At 43.3% G+C, this 15348-nt stretch overlaps 1 protein-coding gene across 1 annotated transcript in view; it reads right to left on the bottom strand.

Annotated features, from left to right (window-relative positions):
* Positions 1 to 15348, bottom strand: part of SNED1 (sushi, nidogen and EGF like domains 1) — a 170408-nt gene that overhangs the window by 125698 nt on the left and 29362 nt on the right. The gene's annotated exons all lie outside the window — the stretch shown is intronic.

The raw sequence follows: 15348 nt of genomic DNA, 5'->3' as shown, positions 1-15348 counted from the left end.
AATCGAACACTTGTGGGTAGAGTTGAAGAAAAAGCTCTATTCGTACCCAAGTGAGTCGACCAGTATGCACCAACATTGGGAACGTGTAGAAGAGACCTAGGAACAGATTTCGGTTGAGACATGCTTGAATCTGATCGAGAGCATGCCCAGAAGGATTCAGGCAGTGTTGAAAGCCAAAAGTTGGATTTACAAAATAATAAAAATTAGAATTTTAGGAGCAAAACAGTAATAATGCAGTTACATGAGAAGAATCTGCGTAACTAAGCACATGCTAAAAAGTTGCAAGTCCAATTTATGTATGAGATAGCCATGATAATTGTCTATAAAATTATGGTAGCCTCACTTTCAAAGCTGTAGTGGATGGTGAGATATGGAGCCTGAAAGTCAAAAGTTCAAAACATTGTTACCCTTTTACTCGTCAGTGTATCAAGGTATATGTGAACTGTAATAGGGTCTTGAAGCAACACACCAGCCCTTACCCAAAATGTAATGCTGGCCATAAGCATTATATCAAAGTCAGAGGCTTTGCCAAGCTTTCCGGTGTACAGAGGGGTGTCTTGGAGGCACCAACGATTTAACCTTGACCATATTTTTTGGAACCTATTTTAGGGTCACATACACAATCATTTAAAACCAGATATCGAACATATTCTTGTTTTCTGTATTGAGTTAAGTGAGGTTACATCTTGTCCTCCTTGGGAGAGTTCTGCGTGGCTAATGTAATCCAGTCATCTCCTGAACTTATGGGAACGGTTCTTTATTGAGCAGGGCAGTCCGACAACACCACCCTTAGTACATACCAAATCACACATCATTTCGGTGCTCACAATTCATTTTTGAGATAACTCCATTAGCAAGCGGCATGACCAGAACTTTTTTTTTTTTTGCAATGGGAGGAAGCGCTTAATAAGTCACAGATATCTGTACAGTCAGCGCGATCCCCCCTCCTTTTATCTGAATAAACAAATATTATATACCATGCCGTCTCTATCATATAAACAATTTAATCTTTACTCATTCCTGCTGACCTTGATTAACCATTCCCAGATTTCGGCGGCTCTGACACCATGGGGTTACATGAGGTCGGCCTCAGACAGCTAACATTAATATTTACATGATGCCCCAGTACACTCATTGTGCTTCCCTTAGGCATGGTCTGCTTATTCCCACTCACATTGGTGGGAAAGCTCGCTCTTTAAAAGGTACAGACTCAGCAAGAAGATTGCTCTTGTTTATGTTAAAAAGTACCTTTTGCTCCCCTTCCCCCATACAGCTGCATGTATTTAAGGGAGATCTGAATCTATCATCTGACAGTAATAGAAGTCAGCGTTTTGGGACATTATCAGTGACATACTGGAGAGCGATCTCACCATAAAAAGTGCAGTCCAGCGTAAAAAAAACTAAAATCAATTCAAAGTGAGACCTGTCCAAACAATGAGATACTAAAAAGTCGAAGAGTGCAGGTCAACAAGCAGAGAAGAAGTGTCCTCATCTGCAGGTCCTCTCAGTTCATGGAGTGGAAGAGGTCATTATTTAGCCATTTCCATGAAAACGCTTCCATGAATTATTCCTGCCTTATGAATATTGGCTGTACAATAGGCTCCAGTGTCTTAAAGGGGGAAATCCCTTTCCATATGAGTTGAGGTGGATGATATAGAGGGGGCTTTTCTCCTGCTCGCAACAAAAAGTTTCCAAGGTCACCTGCACACGACCGTATTTTGGGCATTTTTTGCAGATTGCACACGGACCCATTCATTTCTATGGGTCCACACACACAAAAAAGCACAGCACACAGCGATTTGTGGAACGCAAAATGGATACGGTCATGTGCAAGAGGCCTAAAAGTCCCATGACACCGGCTGACACGGCAGGCAATTATGGTGAAGGAACCGTTTGTTCTTGATAATTGCCTATTTGTCACAGGAAGTGAGAGCTGCATTTACATATAGCAATTATCTCCTGTGTATGGGGACTACCGATCACTTCTGTGATCACTCATCCCCTTAAAGAATGGTTGTTTCTGGGCAGCAGATCACTGTTTACACAGCACATACACTGCATTAGCTATGCTTTCATGGTCATTGATTAGCGGGACCTTTACAAAGGGCAATTATCGGGAAGGAGAGCACCTAGGAACACCACTTTCCAATCATTGTCCCAGTCCATGTAAAGGGGCCTTAACTAATGGAACCTGTACACTGACTGTTTAATCGAGCAGGCGAATGTCAGCCAGGAAGCGTTCCTTCCTGAACATTTGCCTGCTCGTCAGTGGTGGAGACAGCTGCATCTACATGCAGCGATCTCCTCCACGATATGGGGAGGAGAGATCAATAATGCCATCGCTCGGCCCCATACACACTCAATGTTTTCCTGGCGGCAGAGGCTGTTTAGACGTGATCTGCCGCTGGCAAATTATGATTTAGGTGACTACATGAAAGATCTATTACCTAATGAATGAACGTTTTGCTCAAGTGGTTCTGGTGAACCCTTTCCATCCATGGATTACCTAGTCAGCCATTCATTTGAATGGCCAGTGCAAAATACTACTTTTCTCCTTCAGTGGCCATGACAAGGGAAATGTATGGCCAGCAGCAGTTTCCCTGATGACAGCTGATTGTGAGGGGCATAGAATACACTGTAACTTTGTGGAATATTTGTTGTCCACCAGAGTACCAGCAGATCCTTCAGTGGACCCAGGCTCTGATACCATAGTGGACCCCAATGGTCCAGGAGAAGAAAAAAAAACATTTGGAGCTGCCTTTGCAGCCAACCACTTGCCACTAGGGTCTACTTCTTTGATTGAAAATCTATTAGACTTTCTTGATGACATAGGGGGTTGGGCCCCAAGAATAATTTCCTCTGGTGGGCCCAATACTCAGATTTTAGCTGTATATTCAGGAGATAGAAGGTTTTCCAAGAACTGATCTCAGTGGGTGTTATTTTATGTAGTACAGTTCCTCGTGAACATCAAAGGATTGCCATTCTCTTGAGTTATGTGAAGAACATGTTTCTCTAGCGGAGAGGAGGAACCCTTCACACTATGTACATATGGAAGCAACTTGGTATTGAAGTCTTATTATTTTACAGGATGATGGATGATCCCGAGTCCATATTTTTTGAAAAATCATGGATCCATGGCTTCCAGGACGTGAGCTAAAGATGGGCTTGAGAGTAATTGAATGTGGGACATTGTTTGTACTCCTTTTTAATACATTCTATTACTTAGAGGAAATTTAAGTAGAAAGCATAATAACAATCTACCTACAAATAGAAATCTTTTAAAGCGTATTTGAATTACTAGTGACTCATTCATTCACATAAAAGAGTCCTTTTAAGCCTGCAAGCAAACTACTGGCACAACAAAGGACACTTTATGAACTCTGTATTTGGAGGTGTTGCCCTCCAACACAAGCTGTTCACTGGTGGTCTTGCTGCTGGAAGCCCCTAAAATGTTATACAGGGAAGCACTGTGTGGATGCATGCATTCTCCGCAGCGTAAGAGAAACCCCACTCGACTGGACAGGGTCTATCGCGTCCTCTGTGTTCAATCGACACGTCCAAAGCAGAACGCAGCACTTCGGTTTGGCTTCAGCTAATAGTGGAGCGTCCAATGCTCTGGCCTCCTGCTATTAGCTCAAACAATAGAGAGAAAGCCCCCTAATGAGGCCATTTTATAGTCAGCAACAAATCACTCATTAGTCAGTGGGTCAGATATCTTCCCTGTCATAGTTGTGATTACTCAGCAGCAGATATCATATCTGGCAGAGCACTGACCTTCCACCCATGGAGGTCTGAAGCTCATCTCTAAACATCTGAAAGGGTTTAGTCATAGGATGCAGAGCAGAAAAGTAAAAGCTATGTAAAATCCACTTTAAAAAGCACCAGTCAGCTCTCCTGATGCCTCATTCACATAGTCAGTGTTCGATCAGTGATTTCCATCAGTGACTTTGAGCCAAAACCAGGATTGGAGCCTCCACAGACATAAGGTATAAGGGAAAGATTTTCACCTTCTGCAAGTTCTGTGTTTAGAGCCGCTCTGTCAATTTATTCAAAGATTTCTAGAAATAATGACAGAGGAACGGCACAATACAGAGTATAAGGCTGCCCAAGAAGCAAGCGTGCATGTGCTCTTAGTAAACTGCTGCCTGACAACTCTAGCGGTGGCTTACCTCCCTAAAAAATAAAGGATTAGGCATGCTGAAGTTCAACATGCTCGACCCATCATTTCCCCCTAACATCTGACAATGGAGGCAAATCAGGGTTCCCCCATGCCCATTAGATGGCACCCTGATTCGCCTCCATTGGCACTTTTTCCTATAGTGTACATGCACGACCACCGCTGATGAGATTGCAGGGTGGCCGTAACCATGGAAACAAGAGGTATAATGTGATAGAAAAATGAATCAAGCCAGCAAAGGAGGCAATATGGACAATCACAATACAGGGAGTGCAGAATTATTAGGCAAATGAGTATTTTGACCACATCATCCTCTTTATGCATGTTGTCTTACTCCAAGCTGTATAGGCTCGAAAGCCTACTACCAATTAAGCATATTAGGTGATGTGCATCTCTGTAATGAAAAGGGGTGTGGTCTAATGACATCAACACCCTATATTAGGTGTGCATAATTATTAGGCAACTTCCTTTCCTTTGGCAAAATGGGTCAAAAGAAGGACTTGACAGGCTCAGAAAAGTCAAAAATAGTGAGATATCTTGCAGAGGGATGCAGCACTCTTAAAATTGCAAAGCTTCTGAAGCGTGATCATCGAACAATCAAGCGTTTCATTCAAAATAGTCAACAGGGTCGCAAGAAGCGTGTGGAGAAACCAAGGCGCAAAATAACTGAGAAAATCCCTATTATTACTTTATATGCGCTGCGCCTGTATTGCGCTACAAAGTCTCAGTCTTATATCTAAGAGGAAAGGCTCACAGTTCCAGGCGGTATCTTCGTGAGTTTACTATTCAATATTACTCACTTTTTGGGGTCCAGCTGTGTGTATCAGTCCGTGGTGGCGTCCCACCACAGGTTAGTGCACTCACCGGATTTCTTTATAGCGCTGTAGGCTAGCTTCCACTTGCTCCACTCTGCAGTCTCGTTATGGTAGATGAAATACCTGCTTTCAATTGACTCCTATACGCCCCACGTGTAGTTGGCGTCCTGTATTTTACCAACAATCCACGAGGTTAGGGCGTCAGGGAGTCCTCGCTTGTAGATATGTTCGAGGCTCCTATGTTTGAGTCAAGAATCTTGCTAATTACCGTCTATGCGGTTATGTCCATAACTCTGCGTACTGGTGATTCCGGTGTAGTGAAGTGTCTCCTTCAGTGTATGGATCCCGTCCTGCATGAACTGAGAAAAGTCAAGCGTGCAGCTGCCAAGATGCCACTTGCCACCAGTTTGGCCATATTTCAGAGCTGCAACATCAATGGAGTGCCCAAAAGCACAAGGTGTGCAATACTCAGAGACATAGCCAAGGTAAGAAAGGCTGAAAGATGACCACCACTGAACAAGACACACAAGCTGAAACGTCAAGACTGGGCCAAGAAATATCTCAAGACTGATTTTTCTAAGGTTTTATGGACTGATGAAATGAGAGTGAGTCTTGATGGGCCAGATGGATGGGCCCGTGGCTGGATTGGTAAAGGCCAGAGAGCTCCAGTCCGACTCAGACGCCAGCAAGGTGGAGGTGGAGTACTGGTTTGGGCTGGTATCATCAAAGATGAGCTTGTGGGGCCTTTTCGGGTTGAGGATGGAGTCAAGCTCAACTCCCAGTCCTACTGCCAGTTTCTGGAAGACACCTTCTTCAAACAGTGGTACAGGAAGAAGTCTGCATCCTTCAAGAAAAACATGATTTTCATGCAGGACAATGCTCCATCACACGCGTCCAAGTACTCCACAGCGTGGCTGGCAAGAAAGGGTATAAAAGAAGCAAATCTAATGACATGGCCTCCTTGTTCACCTGATCTGAACCCCATTGAGAACCTGTGGTCCATCATCAAATGTGAGATTTACAAGGAGGGAAAACAGTACACCTCTCTGAACAGTGTCTGGGAGGCTGTGGTTGCTGCTGCACGCAATGTTGATGGTGAACAGATCAAAACACTGACAGAATCCAGGCTTTTGAGTGTCCTTGCAAAGAAAGGTGGCTATATTGGTCACTGATTTGTTTTTGTTTTGTTTTTGAATGTCAGAAATGTATATTTGTGAATGTTGAGATGTTATATTGGTTTCACTGGTAAAAATAAATAATTGAAATGGGTATATATTAGTTTTTTGTTAAGTTGCCTAATAATTATGCACAGTAATAGTCACCTGCACACACAGATATCCCCCTAAAATAGCTAAAACTAAAAACAAACTAAAAACTACTTCCAAAAATATTCAGCTTTGATATTAATGAGTTTTTTGGGTTCATTGAGAACATGGTTGTTGTTCAATAATAAAATTAATCCTCAAAAATACAACTTGCCTAATAATTCTGCACTCCCTGTACATTAGTAAGAGCCTTGTAGTAACTTTCTCTACATTTGCTGAAGTGACACAACGCCTTTAACTCTAATGCAGAAAAATATCTGCAGAGAAAACCTGCAAAATCTGCACAAAACAATTTTTTTTTTTTTCAGTGGATTTCCCTAATTACATTATGGAGTGAAATCTGTGGAGTTTCCATGAGAATTTCACAACAAATTGGGCATACGGCAAATTCAAATCTGCTAGTATTTGGGGTCAGCAAGCCATAATAACAGTTGTAAAGCGCTGCGGAATATGTCAGCGCTATATAAGTAAGTACACTAAGTAAATACAGTAAATGTCCAGACAGCAGTATCCATGTGAACAGCTGGTACCAGGGAAGCAGCATAAACCCCTGTGGATGCTGAATTCTTTGTGGGATACTGACTTTATTAGCAACCCACATAAAAAGTTACATGTAGAACAAAGTCATTTCAATTCTGAATTCTCTGCGTGTAAACCGCACTGCCCACTCACACACGGAAAACAAATGTGATTTATAACAATGCAACTATACATAGACACAAACCTACTAAACTGCAGTACTGAGGAACAGGGGGGCAGCTACAAACCACACTGAGGGGAACATAAGGAGGTTCCTCTATGATCCCAGACATCACAGCCACAATCTTATAGGTCTGATGTCTTCCAAGAAAGGCATCTAGACCTCCTTCAACTTTTATGCAATTTTACTCATTATAGAGTATAAAAAAACTTTAAGGGTCACTGAACTTTAACAATCACTTTTGATATTTCATAATGACATATCAAAGGTTTTGATCAGTGGAGGACTGAGCGCTGAGACCCCCACGATCCCTAGAACAAGGAGAGAGAAGAGCTCACATATCACGCTCTCTTTCCTCGCTGCAGGAGACGGAAGCGCAAAGGGGTGAGAGATCTACAGTAAGTCCAGTTGCCTTGATGTATTCTTTACAGATAAAAATATGGAAAGCTTTCTCATGTTATTGATGAGATTTGGAAAATTTAGTCCAATGTAGAGCTGTGGATTCTTTCTCTAAAGTTATAGCTTCAGCTGTGGGATATTGTGAAGGGGACGATACTACATTGTTATCGGGTGAGCAATGCATAGTGAAGATCATTGAGTCTGGGAGGAAGCGTTTAGGTTATCAGTCAGTCACATTGTCTGAATATGCATCAGGACAGAACAGAGAGTGTGGAGAAAGCTTTCACTAGACTCCAGGAAAATTAGGTGAATTTGGGTTTTTGAGCTTATTTTAGATATGCATGAAAAAATCCTAAGTGCTGCCTTTGTGGATGGTCTTAAGGATCATCTGGAAAGGTCTATTGTTGGCTAGGCCTGAGTGAAGTTCATTTTGTCCTTCCATTTTGTTGAAGTAAAATTGAACAATGGTCAGAGGCAGGCATGGCTGCTCATCAGTCCCCCCACTAGAGGGGGGGAAGAAGAGACTTCGTTTGTACTTACCCATTTCCTCACCCAAGGGAGGAGCTACAAATGTTCAGCCCTTCAAGTGCAACGCCCATTGAGAATTAACAATCCAGAATCCATTGCCTCATAGCAAACATGTTCCATGATCTCTCATGGCTAAGGGTAGTATTACATGTGTAGGAGTAGATAGTCCTCTCACCAATTAATCACCGTCTTAAGGGTGTACAAATTTAGATCCGACTACTCTGCTGTCTGTGGAGGGGGGAGGCAGTAGTAGTGCCTTCCTACCTTTAAAAATAAAAATTCAAATTCACATGACTGTCTCCAATTAATAACCAAATTTTTGGTAGATAATTTCAGGTTCTTGGAAGATGGATCATCTCGGACATGAGATGCTGTTCCTACTTGTGACGGACTGAACCGTCACTGGGGCTGCTGGAGAAGCCTGAGGGCTAGCCTCCTTCCTACGGACTATAGACCCAGAACTATAGAGACCCCCTCAGACCTTTTGGGGTTACAAGGAACTATGAACCCTGATTTATGTGTGGAGTTTATATGCCACATATTTCCTATTGACCACTAAAGGTGCAGGGTGTAGATCCAGCAACACAAAAAGGGTTAACTCTGCACTGAGACTCCCACTGATTGTGTTAGTGATGGGATTAAGATAGCTGACTCTAGGAGTAGCCGACTCCAGTGTAGATCATCCTATGATACACTCAGGAGATAATCCCATCACATGTGTCTCCTCTCTCCCTATTCATTAATTAGGCAGGGGGGGAAGATGTCTGTTTGCATGTTGTTCATGGTTGATTGATTTATGTTGTTAGACTTCTTGAACTGTATATATACTGAGTTGGTCTTCAATAAAGTCAGTTCCTGTTTTACCTTCAACATAGAGCCTCGTCTCATGTGTGTGGGGATTGCTATACGCTGTATACTCCCCTGGCTATAATCCCTAGCTCTTGTAAGAGCTGTTCCTGTTCCTTGTTCCTGCATCGTTCTCTGAAGGAAGAGAGGTTCACCCACTGGAGCCTTGTCATAGGTTCAGGGTGGGTAGGAGACGGCGAGACCCCAACTAAGCTGCGGAGGTTCGTGGGGTCTGCAGTGCTTACGGTGTCAAGTGGAGTGTTTGGAGCCCTCAGGAAGCATTAGGAGCATCCATCAACGGAGGTACCCAGTCGGGTTGCCAGGAGATCTGTTACACTACTTAATCTGATGTTGTAAAGAAAGAACCACTCTCTCCAGCAATGCTAGTGCAGGAGACAGAGCTGAAGACACTCGCTGAGGTATGTAAGATGGCTGAGGGTAAGACTGCTAACATCAATATTAATCCAGGTATGCCTTCGGTATCACTCATTATTATGATCTTATCTGGTGAAGCAGAGATTTTGTTTGATCCATGGGTAAGCCCATCAATAATGAATGCTGAGTGTATGAAAGATGTTTGATGCTCTGAAGCTGCCTGAGGAGTTAAAGGCTAAACTATGAGACCTGAAGTCTACGTTAAGTGGAAGTCTGTGTGATACAGGATGGCTTAGGGCCAGTGGACTTCCAAAACGTTTGTCTTTTTCAGATACAGGCTACAGAGGCTGAAAGGAAACATCAAAGGATATAGGCAGAAGTGATGATTGAGAATGGACTCTGGAGGGTTGGTAAGAAACTTTTCCTTCAGAGGGCACTCTACCTAAAGAGGATGGTTTTAGTATATGGGCAAATCAAGAGAGAGAAGGTGTGATTGGGTTCTGTGGTGGATGGCTCCTGGGTTCAACAATGCTGCCACTAGGTTAGTTGAAGGCGAATGCTGTAATAATGATGGGAGAACTATGGGAGCTCCAGGAAGGCATATGCCAAGGTCACCTTACCCATTTCAGAGACTGCGGATTGACTACATTCAGAACAAATGTGGAACAGTGTGAATACGTCTGTGTCTGTATTGATCTCTTTCCAGGATATTCAGAGATTTGGCCTGTAGCTAAGTCTACAGCTAAAAGATACTGACTGAGGTAAGAGTACCTACCCCAGGGGCTTTTCTCCATCCGGTACACACCTAACCGGAAGATAGGCCTAAGTCCTTATGAAGTACTCTTTGGGAATGCCCCTAGATTAGGTCTCTATTTCCCCAACAGCTCCAGATGCAGCATAGTAGTTTTTCAAATTATGTTGTCTGTTGCACAAATTGATTGTCTAATGTGTATTTCCAAGTTTTAGTTGTTTTCTAGAATCCAGACTGTATAGAAGCGATTCATTCTTTACAATCAGGAGATTGGGTAGTGGTAAAACGAGAGACGTGCGGAAAGTCCTAGAGCTACGGTGCCAGGACTATAAGAGCCATAATGTTTTTGCATGTCGTATTGTTTGTTTCCAATTGTACAAGGGGGAGATCACAGTCAAATCAAATTCCAACGGTGTTATATTATCAAGATGAGTCAGGAACAACTAAGTTGACTTTTGCAGTATAGTGGACTGTAAGACAGATGACAGATAGGACACTTGGTTTGGTCAGTAAAGGTGAAGTTTTTTTGCAAAGAATGACTGTCCTGAAGGGAACACCACCAAACAGTTGTAAACATAATGAGTGTAATCCTCTGTGCCTGTCAATTAGAAATCCTATCCAACAGGATTCGGGGATATATGTTTTAGAATGTTGGAAAGGGAAAAACCTCAAAGTTCAGTTACATCTGTGGCTCCTACATACTTACCTATAATTGGCATTAAATATTTGGCCAATAATAAAATATGAAGACAAACTGGCCTTAGAGACAGAATTTATACAGGAAAGCCCCTTTGGCGTTTTCCCTCCAGGATATTGTTCTTACATATTTCAGCTGAATAAGACAAGTAGTGACTCTGATAGTTCCTGACAGTTGGTTTATCAACCAAAATGATCAAAACGCAGATATCTGGTGATTGTGTGGAGATTTGAAACTCCGAACCAGGATGCAGGAAGAATGAAGTAGCCAATGTACCCTGATCAAGTACTGATGCCATTTGTTCTATTCTCACATCCTGAGTGAGATCAAATCAGTAAGCAAAATAATGTCCGGTCACGACTAAGGAGGTCACTCCCTACATCCTTTGACTCACATCTATACATGGATGCCATAGGAGTCTGTAGAAGGAGTTTCTGACTAATTTAAAGCTTAAAGTCAGATAGCTGCAGGATTTGAGTCATTAATTCCCACGAATAGTAGACATAATAAAAAAATAATGTAGATTGGATCAACAGACACCTGTGATGCTGCGAAGGGAATGGTGGAACAACTGAGCTCTTTTCCAGTGATGACTCTACAGGACCGACTGGTCCTTGACAGCAGAAAATGGAGGGGTCTACAAGATCGTTGGAAGTTCCTGCTGCATCTACATTCTGGACAACACTGTCCCTGATGGAAGGATCACCAAGGATCTGAAGAAACTTTATCAAATGAACTGATGGGAAAAATTCTGAAATTAATAATATCATGGCTAGAATAATGTTTTTGGAACTGGTTCAGTGACTACAGTGTTTTTAGCATTTGGCTTTAACAGGCTGTTATATATAGTTCTCTGTTTTGGGAAAATTGTTTTTAAAAATGTTTAATACATCCATGCCCACACTATGTATATGTGCTGTGCCCCTGTCAAAGACAAAGATTATTTCATCCTGAAGTAAATAAAACCTTGTTGATGGTTGCGGGGTAAATAGGACAAGGTGAAGGCAAACCCGAAAGGGAGTTGAGGGGACCTAGTGAAGCAATAAGGAAAGTCCAACTCTTCGCTGTTTAAGGCGTTGGGAGAGTACCTCACTTTGCCTGTTCACCTTTGGTCTATTTCCTGCAAAAGGACGGATTTTTTGAGAGATAGGTTTTATTTCTCTATATATATATAATGTGAACATTCTGTAGTACAACAGATGTATGAGCCACGTGTGCATTCTTTTGTCTTAAAGTCACTAGGGGAGGGGGAAGGGGGGATTAGGTTGAAGTTTTCAAATCTACCTATTAACTCAGAGTTGAAGTTGCTGAAACGACTCCTATCAAGTTAAGGAGCCAATAGTTTCTTCTTAAGTAACACCCCTTTTGTGATGTCATGTCTGGTATTTTAAGTGAATGTAGCTTGAATAAAGGGTCTCTTTTACTCTGGCTCGGGGGGGGGGGGTTATATATGCAAATGAGCCTCTAGGAGCAACAGGGGCGTTACCATTACACCTAGAGGCTCTGCTTGTTCTGCAACTGCCTCGCTCCCTGCATTTTGAATTGACAGGGCCAGGCAGTGAAAATATCATCACACCTGGCCCTGTCAATAAAAGTGAAGAGGGCGCAGTTTCATGATAAACAACCGTTTCACAGTTTGCAGGAACGGTTGTTCCCAATAATGTGCCCAATAATTGGTGCGTCTAAATGCACCTTTACACAAGAAATGCTATCAATCACTGATAAGATGACCCCCTGTACAGCTGACATCAGAAATAGCAGCAGTGTAAATTACAAGTTTTAGGCTACTTTCACACTTGCATTTACATTTTCCGGTATTGAAATCCATCACAGGGTCTCAATACCTGAGAAAAATGCTTCCTTTTGTCCCCATTCATTGTCAATGGGGACAAAACGTAACTGAACAGAACTGAGTGCTCCAAAATGCATTGCATTCCGTTTGGTTGCGTTCCCATACTGGAGGGCAAACCGCAGCAAGCTGCGTTTTATTTTCCGTCATAGAATGCGGAGCAAAATGGATCTGGCATGACACACAATGAAGGTCAATGGGGACGGATCCATTTTCTCGGACACCATAGAAAACGGATCCGTCCCCCATTGACTTTCAATTGAGTTCATGACGGATGCAGATGGTTGTATTATCAGTAACGGAAGCGTTTTTGCTGAGCCCTGCCAGATCAGGCAGAAACGCAATTGTGAAAGTAGCCTTACTAAGGCCACTTTCACACTCGCGGTAAGCTTTTCTGGCAGGCTGTTTCGGCCAGGGAACAGCCTGCCGGAACCAAACAACCGTTTGCACACGTGTGCTTCCAGAAGTCCACCAACCACTATTCACTATAATGGGGACCGGCCGGAGATCCGGCCACAGCACGCCAAACATGCCGAGATGCGGACGGACAAAAAACGCAAATCTACACCGCTTCCCATTATAGTAAATGGGGCCGGGCAGCAAACGGTGGTACGGATCCGGCAGGCTGCCAGAAAAGCTTACCGCGAGTGTGAAAGTAGCCTAAATTCTTTCCCCAGAAAACTATACATCAATCTGCTCAGCTCCTCCTGATCTATAACCTGCTGACTGCATATGGCGCTGCATGGTGACAGAAATCATCCAACAGATGAAAGCAGCTTCAGTGTCTCCAGGTACCCAGATACATATTTTACTAGAGATGAGCGAATTTCATATTTTGAAATTCGTTCACACTTCGTTTGTTGGTTAAAGGTGAATTGCGTTATGGATTCCATTACTACGTACCATAACGCAATTCTATGATGGAGTGCATAACGGAATGCCTTTAGAGACATTCCGTTATTCATTCCGTCATAATAGAAGTCTATGGGCTGCATAACGGAGTCCTCTCCTGCGTAACGGAAACGGGACGGATCCGTTTTGCAGCCCATAGACTTCTATTATGGCGGGGGGAAAAATGGAATGTCTCTAAAGGCATTCCGTTATGTATTCCTCATAGAATTGCATTATGGTCCGTGGTAACGGAATCCATAACGAAAATTCACCTTTAACCAACAAACGAAGTGTGAACGAATTTCATAAGTGGAAATTCGCTCATCTCTAATCTTTACATCTACTTTTTCTATGACAAAGATGCGCTTACAGTAAGTTCTTTTCATGTAGGGTCATTTCCAGCGCTGCAGCATTCAGTACTTGCAGATGAAATACTCTGCAGAGCTGGCGATCTGTTTCATGTGCACATAACGAACAGAAAACACTACAGAACAAGGAATGTGTTCAGTATCTCACCATATAGGTGTAATTATGATTTTGGGTAAACATGTTTATGTAAAGCTATGTAATAAATGGTTGCTTCTAGCCTGGAAGGAATCTGCATGTAAACAGCAGCATAGGGTTTGACTTGTAGGTTGTGTACAGGAGTATCGGTATAGAAAACTGCAGGAACAGCAGCCTCATACATACACATGGGAAAATATTTCTGGTGAAAAAGTAAAGGTTTCAGTTCATATTGCACAATAAGGTGCAATAATGAGAAAAAGAAGCTTCAGAGTCACAAAGTTATCACTAGCTTCCACTCAGGACCGGTAGTCTCATGTATTCTAATACATCTATATTAAAGAGCACCTGTCAGAAGGATCAACCCTGGCAGCCCCTTCCAACAGCTGATTGGTGTTCGATGGGAGCAGCTCTGCAGTCGCCAGCTCTATCCATTACACACAATGATCGGTGTTGTTAAGGCACCTACTTAAAGGGGTTATCCAACCCCTGAAATGCCCCCCATATGCCCAGGCCCCTCACACACAATGTACTTGGCTCCCCAACACCAGCGTTGCTTCTGAAGCCCGCAAGGCCCCCGCTGCATCTCCCCGAAGCGCGGATGAAAACATCCAGTGTCGAGGTGGGGGCAGCTAATGGCAGGTGGTGATGGGGACGAGCCTTCCTAATGTCATCCACAATGCTAGGGAGGTTCATCCCTGTCACCGCCTGCTATTGCCCAAGAACCCCCCCCATGTTTTCATCCGCGCGATGGGGAGATGCAGCGGTGGGCGTGCAGGCTTCAGATGCGACACGGGTGCCCCGGCAAAGATAGAGCATGTCCTATTCTTGTCCGCAACCGCAGCGGACAAGCTTAGGCATTTTCTATATAGCGCTGGCCATGGGCGTCCACAAATTGCGAAACGCACACGGCCGGTATCCGTGTTTTGCGGATCTGCGATCTGCGGACCGCAAAACACTTACGGTCATGTGAATGCACCCTTAGAAAGTAGAGTTGGAGGGTGAACATTCAGTTTACTGGCCACATAATCATACCCAACCAGGATGAATGTCTTGCCCTATAAATGGAAACGTACAAGGTAAGTACATATTGTGCGAGGGGCCCGGGCATATGGGGGAGCATTTCATGGGGTTGGATAACCCCTTTAAAGTGCCAGAGCTACTCCGGAGCAGCTGACTGGTGGTCTAGGGTGTCAGAGTTCTCCCGATCAGATATTGATGGCCTATCCTTGGGCCTATTCTAATAACCTCACTGATAGTATGCCAAGGCGTATAAGTGCGTGTATTTCTGCGAATGGCACTCATACTCAATACTGTATAAATTGAGATGTTTTGAATATTTTGGCAGTCATTTATTATGAGTTATATGCCACTTTTTGGCATATTTAGGTCGCAGATTTTGTTGCCAAGGTGTTTTGCAACAAAATCTGTGACTTTACCCCACTCCCCCTATTTTGCAAAGTGGCGGAAAAAGGGGGTGTGGCGTGGAAG

This window comes from Bufo bufo, chromosome 4 (genome assembly GCF_905171765.1).
Source record: "Bufo bufo chromosome 4, aBufBuf1.1, whole genome shotgun sequence".
NCBI lineage: Eukaryota > Metazoa > Chordata > Amphibia > Anura > Bufonidae > Bufo > Bufo bufo.
Note: the sequence above shows the minus strand (reverse complement) of the source record. Positions and strands in the feature narration are given on the sequence as shown.